Below are 11,048 nucleotides of genomic sequence, written 5' to 3' on the forward strand. Positions count from 1 at the left end.
TAAATGACTGATAATGCAGTTATACTAACTAGACTACCACAGCAATACAGAAGAAGAAGAATTAATAAGAAATAAAGATCATCATTATTGAACTAGGAAAACCTAACAACCAGGTAATTTTACCCTGAAATGAATGTAACATTGTGTGCCAACTATACTTTAATAAAATAATAATAATAATTGATTTAAAAAAGCCCAAGTAGTTTTCTTTCTGTAGTTAACATATTTACTTGTGATGTCCCCTGGAAACCGATTCTGAGTCTATATTCCTTTATCTACCGCATCTTTCCACTGTAGTAAAAGGTCCCACACATGAAAGTTCTTAGTAAATGTTGACTGACAGACACTTACGGAGTGACTAAAACGAGGTGATTAAAATCTCTAAGCTCCACGTTACCTCTATAAAATTATTCATTTAACTACTTCAGTCTACTGTGCTTTCAGAAACCAAATATATGCACAGTACTTGAAAGTATGAAACCTTGGTCCCAGGATCTGAAAAACAAACCCAAACCAAAAAACCTACTACGTGTTCTATAACATGTGCCTCCACCCCAGTTCCCTGCCCTGGAAGGCAGAGCTTTTAATATTATTAAAGCTAACCTGGTTAAAATTGGGGGAAGCTACTAAAAACTCCAGCATCAGACTGGTGGGAGTTTGTGCAATTGGCAGATTCTTTACCCAAGAAGAATATACATATGCATCATGTTAGGTATAAGTATAAAACCAAAGGTAAACAAGGTATTTTGCCCATTTATCATCCAAGCCATTTGTAGCATCTCTGAAAAAGTCTCTTAGGCCTGGCAATGCCCACTGTGGCCCAGCACCCTCATAGTCCTTGTCGAGTCAAAACTCACCATATGCCCTTCACTGGGTCTGACCAGTGACACATCCACTCTACTGAGCCTATGAACAGTAGTGCCAAAGAACAGCCCTTCTCATGGCCTTAGGTTAAATTATGCAGGTGGGATGCCCAGTAGATTGGTATCTAAAGTTAACTTTTGAATCCTTCTCACAAACAATAGAGGATAACAATATTACTCTATTTTAGGCATTGCATTAAGCATTTCACAAACATCACTTTATTTCCACAAAAAACTCTCTGAGTTAGGTAGTTCAGAGAAACTGAAGCTTAAAGTTTAGTGATATGTATGGCATCACAGACCTAGTGAGAGCAGAGTAGGTCTGGAGATTGAGCCTTTGACCTGTATGACTCTTTACAGCTAGCAGGAATTTCTATTGGGAAATCACCTTTGGTTGTGATACATTCCAGCCCCTTTCCATGCAAATCACCTCACCTCCAGGTCAAGCTTAAATTTAATCAAATAGTAACTCTCCTCACTAAATATTAGATGTTCTTTTTTTTTTTTAAGTTGATGCTCGTTTTTCTACTAAATCAAAATTTCAAGAAAAAATTATAGGGTCAAGAATAGGAAGAGATCAGATGTCAAATTAATAACTTCTCTAACAAACAATTAGAAAACTTAAAGAGGTCTAATCAATTTAGATTAAGAAAAGATTGTTGGGTACCTACTCTTTGTCAGCCACCCTGCTTGGACATGAGTTGCAAAAATGCCTTTGCCTTTGAACATTAAATATCTTGCCTAGGAGTTCTTTTACATCATAAAATACGGGACTAGGTATCATAATTTTTCTACTTATTTTTTTATAGCTTAATAACTGATAATCTCAGCCAACTTAATCGAGTTAAACCATTTTCAACAATTTCTTTACAGAGAGATTGTGAAAATGAGCAGTTTTCAACAATATCAGAGAGAGTGTCAGCGGGGAAGCATCCATTACATTAATAGAATTTATATAATTCAACTTTACTGCCATTAAAAGGTTAAATCTGAAAGGTTTTACTAAATGTTATTTCCTTTCAAAGTTGGTTCTGTCAAAAATAATGAGTTATAGAACTCAAAAATGATCATTTTCTCCTCCTTTAATCTGTATTAATTAGTCTCTTTAGACCTTTGTCCCACTTATTATATATATATACCTATATATATATACACACATATATATATATGCCTTTATATATATATGCCTTTAATTACCTTATTTGGTAGGTAGTCTCTACAGTTAAAAGGAATATATATAATTTCCCAAGTCAGAACAATTGTAGGTGAGGTTTTGTTATTGTTATTGTTTGTTTATTGATTTAGAGAGATAGATAAATAGATACATAGATTTTAACTGTAGAGACTGCCTACCAAGTGAGGTAAAGGCATAGACTCCTTTTTAAGAAAGGATGTTTTCCACTTAAATAAATGTCTTCCGACTTTAAATAAAAAAGTGTTTCCTTTGAATAACAGAAGGCAACCTCACAGAAGCTTTACTGCAGCCTCTCAGTGACAGAGGATCTTCAATGGTGTTTTGTCAAGCAAACTGGGACATAATGAGAGTAATAGAATAAAAGCTTAAGGGGTGCCTGGGTGGCTCAGTCCTTAAGCGTCTGCCTTAGGCTGAGGGTGTGATCCCTGCATTCTGGGATTGAGCCCCACATCAGGCTCCTCTGCTGGGAGCCTGCTTCTTCCTCTCCCACTCCCCCTGCTTGTGTTCCCTCTCTCGCTGGCTGTCTCTCTCTGTCAAATAAATAAATAAAATCTTAAAAAAAAAAAAAGTAAAAAAGCTTAAGTTTGAACATAGCCCAACCTGCCAGTTCTCTGTTAGGGAGGCATCTGTGAGCAACCTTTTGTCAGTGTATAGACATACACTGCATCAGTCAGATTGACTCCTGCTGTTTGAATTCGGAGGTGGCTTCTTTGGTTAATTCAGATTCATCATGGGTATCTCCATTCTTTTTTGAAACTATTTGTATAAATGGGCCAGGATAATGAGTAAAGGAGAAAACAAACAAACAACCTTCTGTTATAGTTTGATTCTCATTCCCAAACACACAGTCATGGCCTTATTCTTACAAAAGACAGGCAGATCTTGGATGCATCCCACTTAGGAAAATGACCACCTGACACTAGTTGGAGAAGTGACAAATCTCGAAGTTTTACAAATAACAAATCAAGACTTTTTTTTTTTAAAGCCTAGATTTTTATTCCTATTGGAGGCACACTGAAAAACAGTACCATGGTGTGCAGAGTTATTAACCCAGTGCATCTAACTGCCAGAAAGTTGAAATCTCACCTCACCGTTTGCAGCCAGCAGGACTTCTTCTGGCAACCCGCAGCTGTTTTAAGTGCAGGCAGAATGGAGTTGCACAGCCAGCCTCTCCACATGTGGTGAGCAAAGGGCTGTGCGGAGGCAGAGTGCAGAATGTAAGCGCTTCAGGAAATGAGCTCTAGCTCTAGCTCACCTTTGTGGAATCAACGTCTAATTGATGCATAGAATCAAACACCTACCAGTGAATTAGATGCGCACAGAACGAAAACACTGGAGATTAATGAGAAATGTCAATAATGAAGAACTCTGAAGTATTATGAGGGACAGTTCATAAGTCTGTTATTTTTCGAGGGGGATACATTTATAAGACGCATGGTAATTAAAGAGGAGAGTTAATTAAAGAGTAGGCACGTACCATGTTCCTCAGTTTTGCTCTGCAAAACTCAATCCCAAAATACAACTAGCATGTCTTTCTTTCTCATATGTCTACAGGTGGACTGGGTTATCTCTGCTTCTGTCTAGAGTTTGGAGGTGGGCACCTTCTTATCTGAGGCGTCTTCTCTTGGTAGAATATGGAAGCACCTAGATGAGTAGTCACAAATGAGAGATGCCACTTGAAGCCTTGGCTTGGGACTGGCATATAATCACTTTTCTTGTTTAATTAAAATTTTTATTATTATTGAAATATAGTTAGCATCCAGTATTATATTAGCTTCAGGTTTACTACATAGTGATTCAACAATTCTATACATTACTCAATGCTTAACACGATAAATGTCACCAACCATCACCATACAACATTATAATATTATTGACTAGATTCCCTATGCTGTACTTTTCACCTCTGTGATTTACCTATTTTATAACTGAAAGCCTGTACTCCTTAATCCCCTTATTCCCCTTGTAATGCCCTTGTTGCTCATTCCCTCACCTCCCTTCTGGCAACCACCAGTTTATTCTCTGTAGTTATGAGTCTTTGTTTTTTGTTTGTTTGTTCATTTGTTTTGTTTTTTAGATTCCACAAATAAGTGAAATCATATGGTATTTGTCCTTCTCTGTCTGACTTATTTCATTTAGTATAATACCCTCTAGGTCCATCCATGTTCTTGCAAGATCTCTTTTTCTTTGGCTGAGTAATACTCCATTGTACATATACCACATCTTTTACATCCATTCATCTATCAAGGGACATTTAGGTTGCTTCCATAGCTTGGCTATGATAAATAATGCTGCAATAAACTTAGGAGTGCATATATCTTTTGAAATTTTTTTTTCATTTTCTTTGAGTAGATATCCAGTAGTAAAATTACTGGATCATATGGTATTTCTATTTGTAATTTTTTGAGGACTCTCCATACTACTTTCCATAGTGGTCACACCAATTTACATTCCCACCAACAGTGCATGGGGGAGGGTCTTCTCATGCAAGTTAAAGAAAAGCAAAAATAAAGTATTAGGACTACACCCAACTGAAAAGCTTTTGTACAGTGAAGGGAACCATCAGCAAAATGAAAAGGTGACCCACTGAATGGCAGAAGATATTTGCAAATATCCAAACTATATAAAGAACTCATACAAATCAACACCAAAGAAACAAAAAATCTGATTTAAAAAAATGCGCAGAGGACCTGAACAGACATTATTTCAAAGAAGACATACAAATGGCCCACACATGAAAAGATGTTCAACATCACTAATCATCAGGGAAATACAAATCAAAACCACAATGAGATATCACCTCACAACAGTCAGAGTAGTTAGCATCAAAACCACAATCATGTCTTTTCCACATTCCTCTGGCCAAGCCCAGGTCCAATTCCATAGAAATGTTTGCTTCTTCATGGAGATGGGGGAAAGAGCATAACCATTTTCTGAACAAAGGGCTAATCCAACATGTCTTTTCAACCTCCCTCATAATTTAGAAAATGTCAGTAATTAAGAATGACAAAAATTAAAATTACTGGTTAAACTATCATCCAGAGATCACCAGTATTAATCTTTGGTGTACATTCTTCCTGTTTTTTTCTTTCTGGACACAAAGTGAAGTGAGTGGTGGGAAGGCATTAGTAAAGGAGTCCTGGGGAGGGATGAAGGGGAGAGCTTCGGGCAGTTCTTACAATGTAGTGGGGTATTAATTAGGATGGCCTGTGTTTCTGGGCCTATCTCATTCTCAGTGGGTAAAGAACGGTGGCTGTATTAGTTAGCCTTTCTGAGCCCCAGTTTTAAACTATAAAATGGGACTAACAACTGTGTCTACCTCATGTGTTGGTGTGAAGATTAAATGAGTTATTAAATGTAGAGAGAACTTGCAACATGACAAATGCTTAGGAAAATTTAGCCACAATGAATAAATATAATGTAGCAGGGTTTTATCTTTCAGTACTGGTCTATTTATTTTCTAATCATTATCCATACTTTGTTCTCTCACTGGCAACCCAAGGGTTGCCTAAAGCATAAATAAACAATTCAAACAGAATACCGGCAATAATGCAAGAGAGAAAGATTTGGATGCTTGCTTACAGAGGGGCGAGAGCCTCCCAGAAGCTCTCAAAGCCTGAATCAATGGTCATGTAGTACTTACTAAAATAATTTTTGGAAATCTGTGTGTCCTCTTGCACATTTTTAACTTGACATCTAACATTTCTCATAAAAAGTGATTAAATTGATATAATTGCTGGCATTTGATAAAAATAAGGTTATAGTACTCTTTTAAATATCCCGTGAAATTTAAGTAACCAAAATAATTCTAAACAATACACCAATAATGTCTTCCTGGACAATCAGATATTTTGCATCTTTGCTTTATTCTCCCTTAAATTCATATTTCAATTCTATTTTAAGCATAAAATTTTATCCTAATATAACCTATTTTTCACTCTTGAAAGACTTTTATTGATAATCCCACCGTTATTCTTTGTAAAGAAAAAAATGTATATTTTTACATATAAAATTTCTTTGAAGGGTTATAGACATTCAAAAATTTTTTCAGGCTGAAGTCATTAGTATTATTACTGTGCATTATAAATATGGTATTAAATTGTTGCATAATTATTGAACATTAAAAGTAAAATTTTAATTTTACTTTAAAGTTTCTTACTGAGATTTTAATTTAAATTTAATTTAAATTTAAAAAATTTAAATTTACTTTAAAGTTTCTTATTGAGATTAGTGATTTTTTTTCAATTAGCTTTTGTCTCTGTGAATGCATAAGAAATTGTTAGAGTTGACAGAGTTCTGCATAAATTATATTCTGATTTGGTTTGTTTTATAGATGTGAACAGAATAAATTATTTTCACAGAAATCAGTAGAGGGGAATGGAAGGAAGTTTTATTTCTTTTTCATAGATGCATCATGTAATTCCTTAAATGCCAAAAGTCCCAGTGATCTATTATCAAAAATTATTTTTAATTATAGACTGACACATCTTTGAAGGCCAAAATTACAATGATATATCACCAAAAATCATTTTTAGCCATTTTTAATTAAGTCTCATTTCAAATTGGCAAAAGCAAAGAACTGGAAACCACTTGACTTGGATTTGATTTGAAATGTGATTTGTTGCCCATCATTTTAGTCCATACTTTCTAAATATCCAGGATGTAACCAAAAAAAGCTTACAAATACATAGTAATTGACTCTAAATTATACCTGTTACTTTTTTATTCAGAGGAATCATTTAATCCAACACACACAAAAGGGATAGAGAAAAATCAAAATGGTATACTCTCTCTAATACAATATTTTTGTATTCTTTATATCTTATTATATGCTTTAAATATATTTTATCAATACTTTGGTATTGTAAAACTAACTAATTAAATTTATGGAGAATGTCTGTCCTATAAACTAATCAGCATAGTATCCCTAAGCTAATCAGACTTATATTCTGTCAGAAAAATTTTGCTTTCATGTTTCAATTTAAGCAAATGTATCAATTCACTTTTCAAGTGTTATTATTAAGAGCTTTGAGGAAATAAATTATGTAGAGAGACTGCCATAAGCAGTCATGAGGATTAAAATGATGCCAGTCGTGAGTAATTAATGCGTTATGAAAATAATGTAATAAATCAGTAAGCCATTGCCTATTACGTAATTTGTAATAATTTAGTGAAACGTTTAGCTAAAACTAAGTTCTTTATAAAGCGGAAGGAATAGGATAAGATTTGAAAGAATAGGATAAGATTTATCAATTATCTGTTGATATAGTATGGTTGCAAAACAACCAACCACATAACATTAGTGTCCTATAACAATAAACATTTACTTCTCACATTTATTTCTACCATCAGCTGATTTAGGCTAGTCTGGATTCAGACGCTCTTCTATTCTTAGTGAGACTCCTTAATTTGTTTGGGAGTAGGCTGATCTAGGCTGTTCAGAGGAGTGGCCCAGCTTTTTAGCACATGTCTCTCGAACTGTTTTTTCTAAGGTGAGCAGGTTAGCCTGGGCATGCTCTTCACAAGATGATGGCAGAATCAAAAAAGAGCAAGTGTTTTCAAGCACTTAAGCCTGTTGTGGCTTAGGATACAAATTGGCCTATAGTTTCTCATTCTATTGGCCACAGCAGATCACAAAGCCAAACCTGAGGAGTGGGAAATCATGTTGGGTCCTAGAGAGAGCATTCAGCACAGCTGCATGGCTAGGAACATGAATACAGGGAGGAATAGAAATGGAGGCAATAGATCAGTCTACCACTGTGTGCACAATAAACTTTGTGGACTTCAGCTTTTGCAAATAATTAAATGTGAATCAAATATAAATATCAGACATCATTCAATTGAGTTCATTAGTTACTGTGATCAAACATTTCCTGTAGGTCAAAAAAAAAAAGGAAAAAGAGAAAAGCACATATCACCCAAATCTAATTAATCTGGGAACTGGCATGAAGTTTATTATTATTATTATTATTATTATTATTATTATTATTATTATTTTGTTAGTAGGAGATATAAAATATTCAACATTTTATAACATGAAATAAAATAAGGATCATCAGTAATTGCTATAAATATTTCCTTTTTACGAAATAGTTTGAAATATGTTCTTGAATAAAGTGTGCCAAATGTGAAATAAATTATGTTAAAGTTTTACCTCTGAGTTTTAACCAATATACATTAAAAAGTTGGGTGATCTAAAAATTTTTTCAGTTACAGTTAAAAGAACCAATATCACTCACCTGTACTACTTCAGCTATTTGAAAGTTACTTTTTTTCAAACTAAATACATGTCTTAGGGATGAGACTGGAAAAGAATAGAAAAAAAATTGCTTACATTTAAGTTAAGTGTTGTTTTTGTGTTTTTCTTATGGATGGCCACTTTGCTTTGCTCGGAGCCCTTTTCTCTCTCTGAGGTGATGCATCCTTTGATCCTGGTAGGGGAATAAGAAGTAGGTTCTTAAATACTTGTCTTTCCTGCACACACCCCAGTCTATCATATATCTGAATTCTGAAGATCCCAAGAGGGGTCAAAATACCCAGTTCTTCCAGAAACACATGTAAGAGAACAAGGACTGGATATATTATGACTTTATAGCGCAGCTTAAAAATTATCAGGCACATCTCTACCCCTTGTATTTTATGTTTCTTTACTCAAATTAATTCTGCGTACTTTTTTCCCTCCTACATGAATTTTGTGATCATTTTGTCAAGTTCAAGCAATATTGTTTAAGATTTGGCTTGAAATGTGTTTAGATATGTAGATTAACTTGTACCTATCAGGACTTTGCCATATTGTTTTTCTATTCAGGATTATGACATCCACATAATTTATGTATTAAAGAGTCATTAATAGTCACAAGCTAAACTTTGCCTCCTTCCCAGAAGTTCTTCACATTTCCTTTTTAGGTTGTTATTTGATATTCCTATTTCTACTCTTAGGAATGAAAATTGTTTTAAATTATAATTACTGATTCTTTTTCTTAATAGGAAAGAATCTCAGAACACATATTGTCTAGGTCGTTAGTATTTAAATGGATGGCCTCAGGATATTTACATGTAGAGAATTTTAATTAATGTTTAATAAAGTAAATATTAATTACACTTTTGAAATGCATATAAGTTTTATCTTTGCTTAATAATGTAGACACTTTTAAATGACATTCAAACTTTTAAAATTATCCACTGCTAAATTCTCAGTATCTGTAGTTTGAAAGATCTCTGCTTTCTACTTATTATTGTTGGTTGTAATGAACCATTCAGAATTTCAAAGATTAAGTCTATTCTCTAAATTAAGTATATGGACACAATTGGATATGTTTGGCTGGTTGCTGTCTCACTGAAGTATAATTGCCTTTGTCCATCCTTATAAAGATATTTTTAGCAATTCACAATAAGAAAAAAAAAAAACCGTTCTGAATAAGCTTTCATTAGAATTTCCAAGGAATATAGAAAGAGTTTGTGGTTCTGTTAATTTCCTTTCAAGATTTCTCTTCTACAACTACAATAAAATAGGTGTCACAGAAATAGATTTTGATGTACCTGAAAAAGTCAGATTTATAACCTCTGGTTAGAATAGGGGAAATTTATATATTTGATGTGGATCTAACTATAAGAATATATGGGTGATTTAAGCAACTGTCATACAGAGATACAAAGGACAAAATTTTGCTTTAATTTTCTTACAGAAAAACGTGTTGTTTTAAATTATTTTTAGTTCAAAGATTGATGGAATCAGCAGTTGTTCAAAAGGTATTGTCAATCCTTCTCTAAAGTCAACCACAATAATACAACAAAAAGAAATATAACCCATTACCAGTGTCATTAGCAGTCACCTTACTCAGTGCCGACTGAAAATTGATGGCCAAAATAGAGAATGACTCCTTTAATTTGCTCACATTCATCTTGAAAGTCAAAAGAACGAATGGACTATTTTCAAAAGATGGGAATAGGCAATTTATCTTTGTTCACACTGGATGAACTGTGCCTGCCCATCAGCCCCTATACATAAAGTAAGTAGAACTAAAGAGTGTGGGGGGTGGGGTACTGGGGGAAAATGACAATGTTGGGGGGGAGAAAAATAACAAGTTTTTAATAAAGGATGATAGAATATTAGAGATAAAATCTTTAAAAGGAAGAATCATAATAAGACTGAGAAGTAAAATCTAAAGAAACAGTAAAAGAAGAATGGAATAAACAGACATGTTGCAATGAACCAGAGATAAATATCATGATGGTAAAGAGAGGGAGGGAAACTTTGGAACTCAAAAAAAGAAATAGGGGCACCTGGGTGGCTCAGTTGGTTAAGCGTCTGCCTTCGGTCTCAGCTCATGATCCCAGGGTCCTGGGATTGAGCCCCACATGGGGCTCCCTGCTCAGTGGGGAGCCTGCTTCTCCCCCTCCCTCTGCCCCTGCCCCTAACCCACTCATGCTCTCTTGCTCCCTATGTCTCTCTCTCTCTCAAATAAATAAATAAACTCTTTTTAAAAAAAGAAATGAAGTATTATCACGGTTTAAAATCCAGAACCTCTGATATTATTGGATTATAACCCATAAATAAAAGTGTCTTAGTCCATACTGTTATAAATTGAATAAACAAATCAATGAGAAGAAACATCTTTTTCTTATTGAAAAATTCCAATTAATAAAGGTAGGAAGAATAAAGGAAAAGCAAAATTAGCATTGGACAAACACCACAGTAATAATAATAATAATAATTGTTGCAGGCATGATCCACCAATGGATGCTAAAATCAGTGAGCAAAACTTTGAGGGGAAATTGAGTATTTGCATACTCTCAAATATTTTCTCCAAGATATTTATTAACTACAAACAGGCAAAGAGCAACTTACAGTGGAGAAACTCAAGACCCATAGACAGAACCTTAGCCAAGTGATCATCGGTAATATCACTAATAATAAGACTTACTGACATTATGTACCCTCTGATATGTACTGAGAAGAGCAAAAATAATCACTTCTGTGTCTTAACATG

Source organism: Ursus arctos, unplaced genomic scaffold (genome assembly GCF_023065955.2).
Source record: "Ursus arctos isolate Adak ecotype North America unplaced genomic scaffold, UrsArc2.0 scaffold_3, whole genome shotgun sequence".
Taxonomy (NCBI): domain Eukaryota; kingdom Metazoa; phylum Chordata; class Mammalia; order Carnivora; family Ursidae; genus Ursus; species Ursus arctos.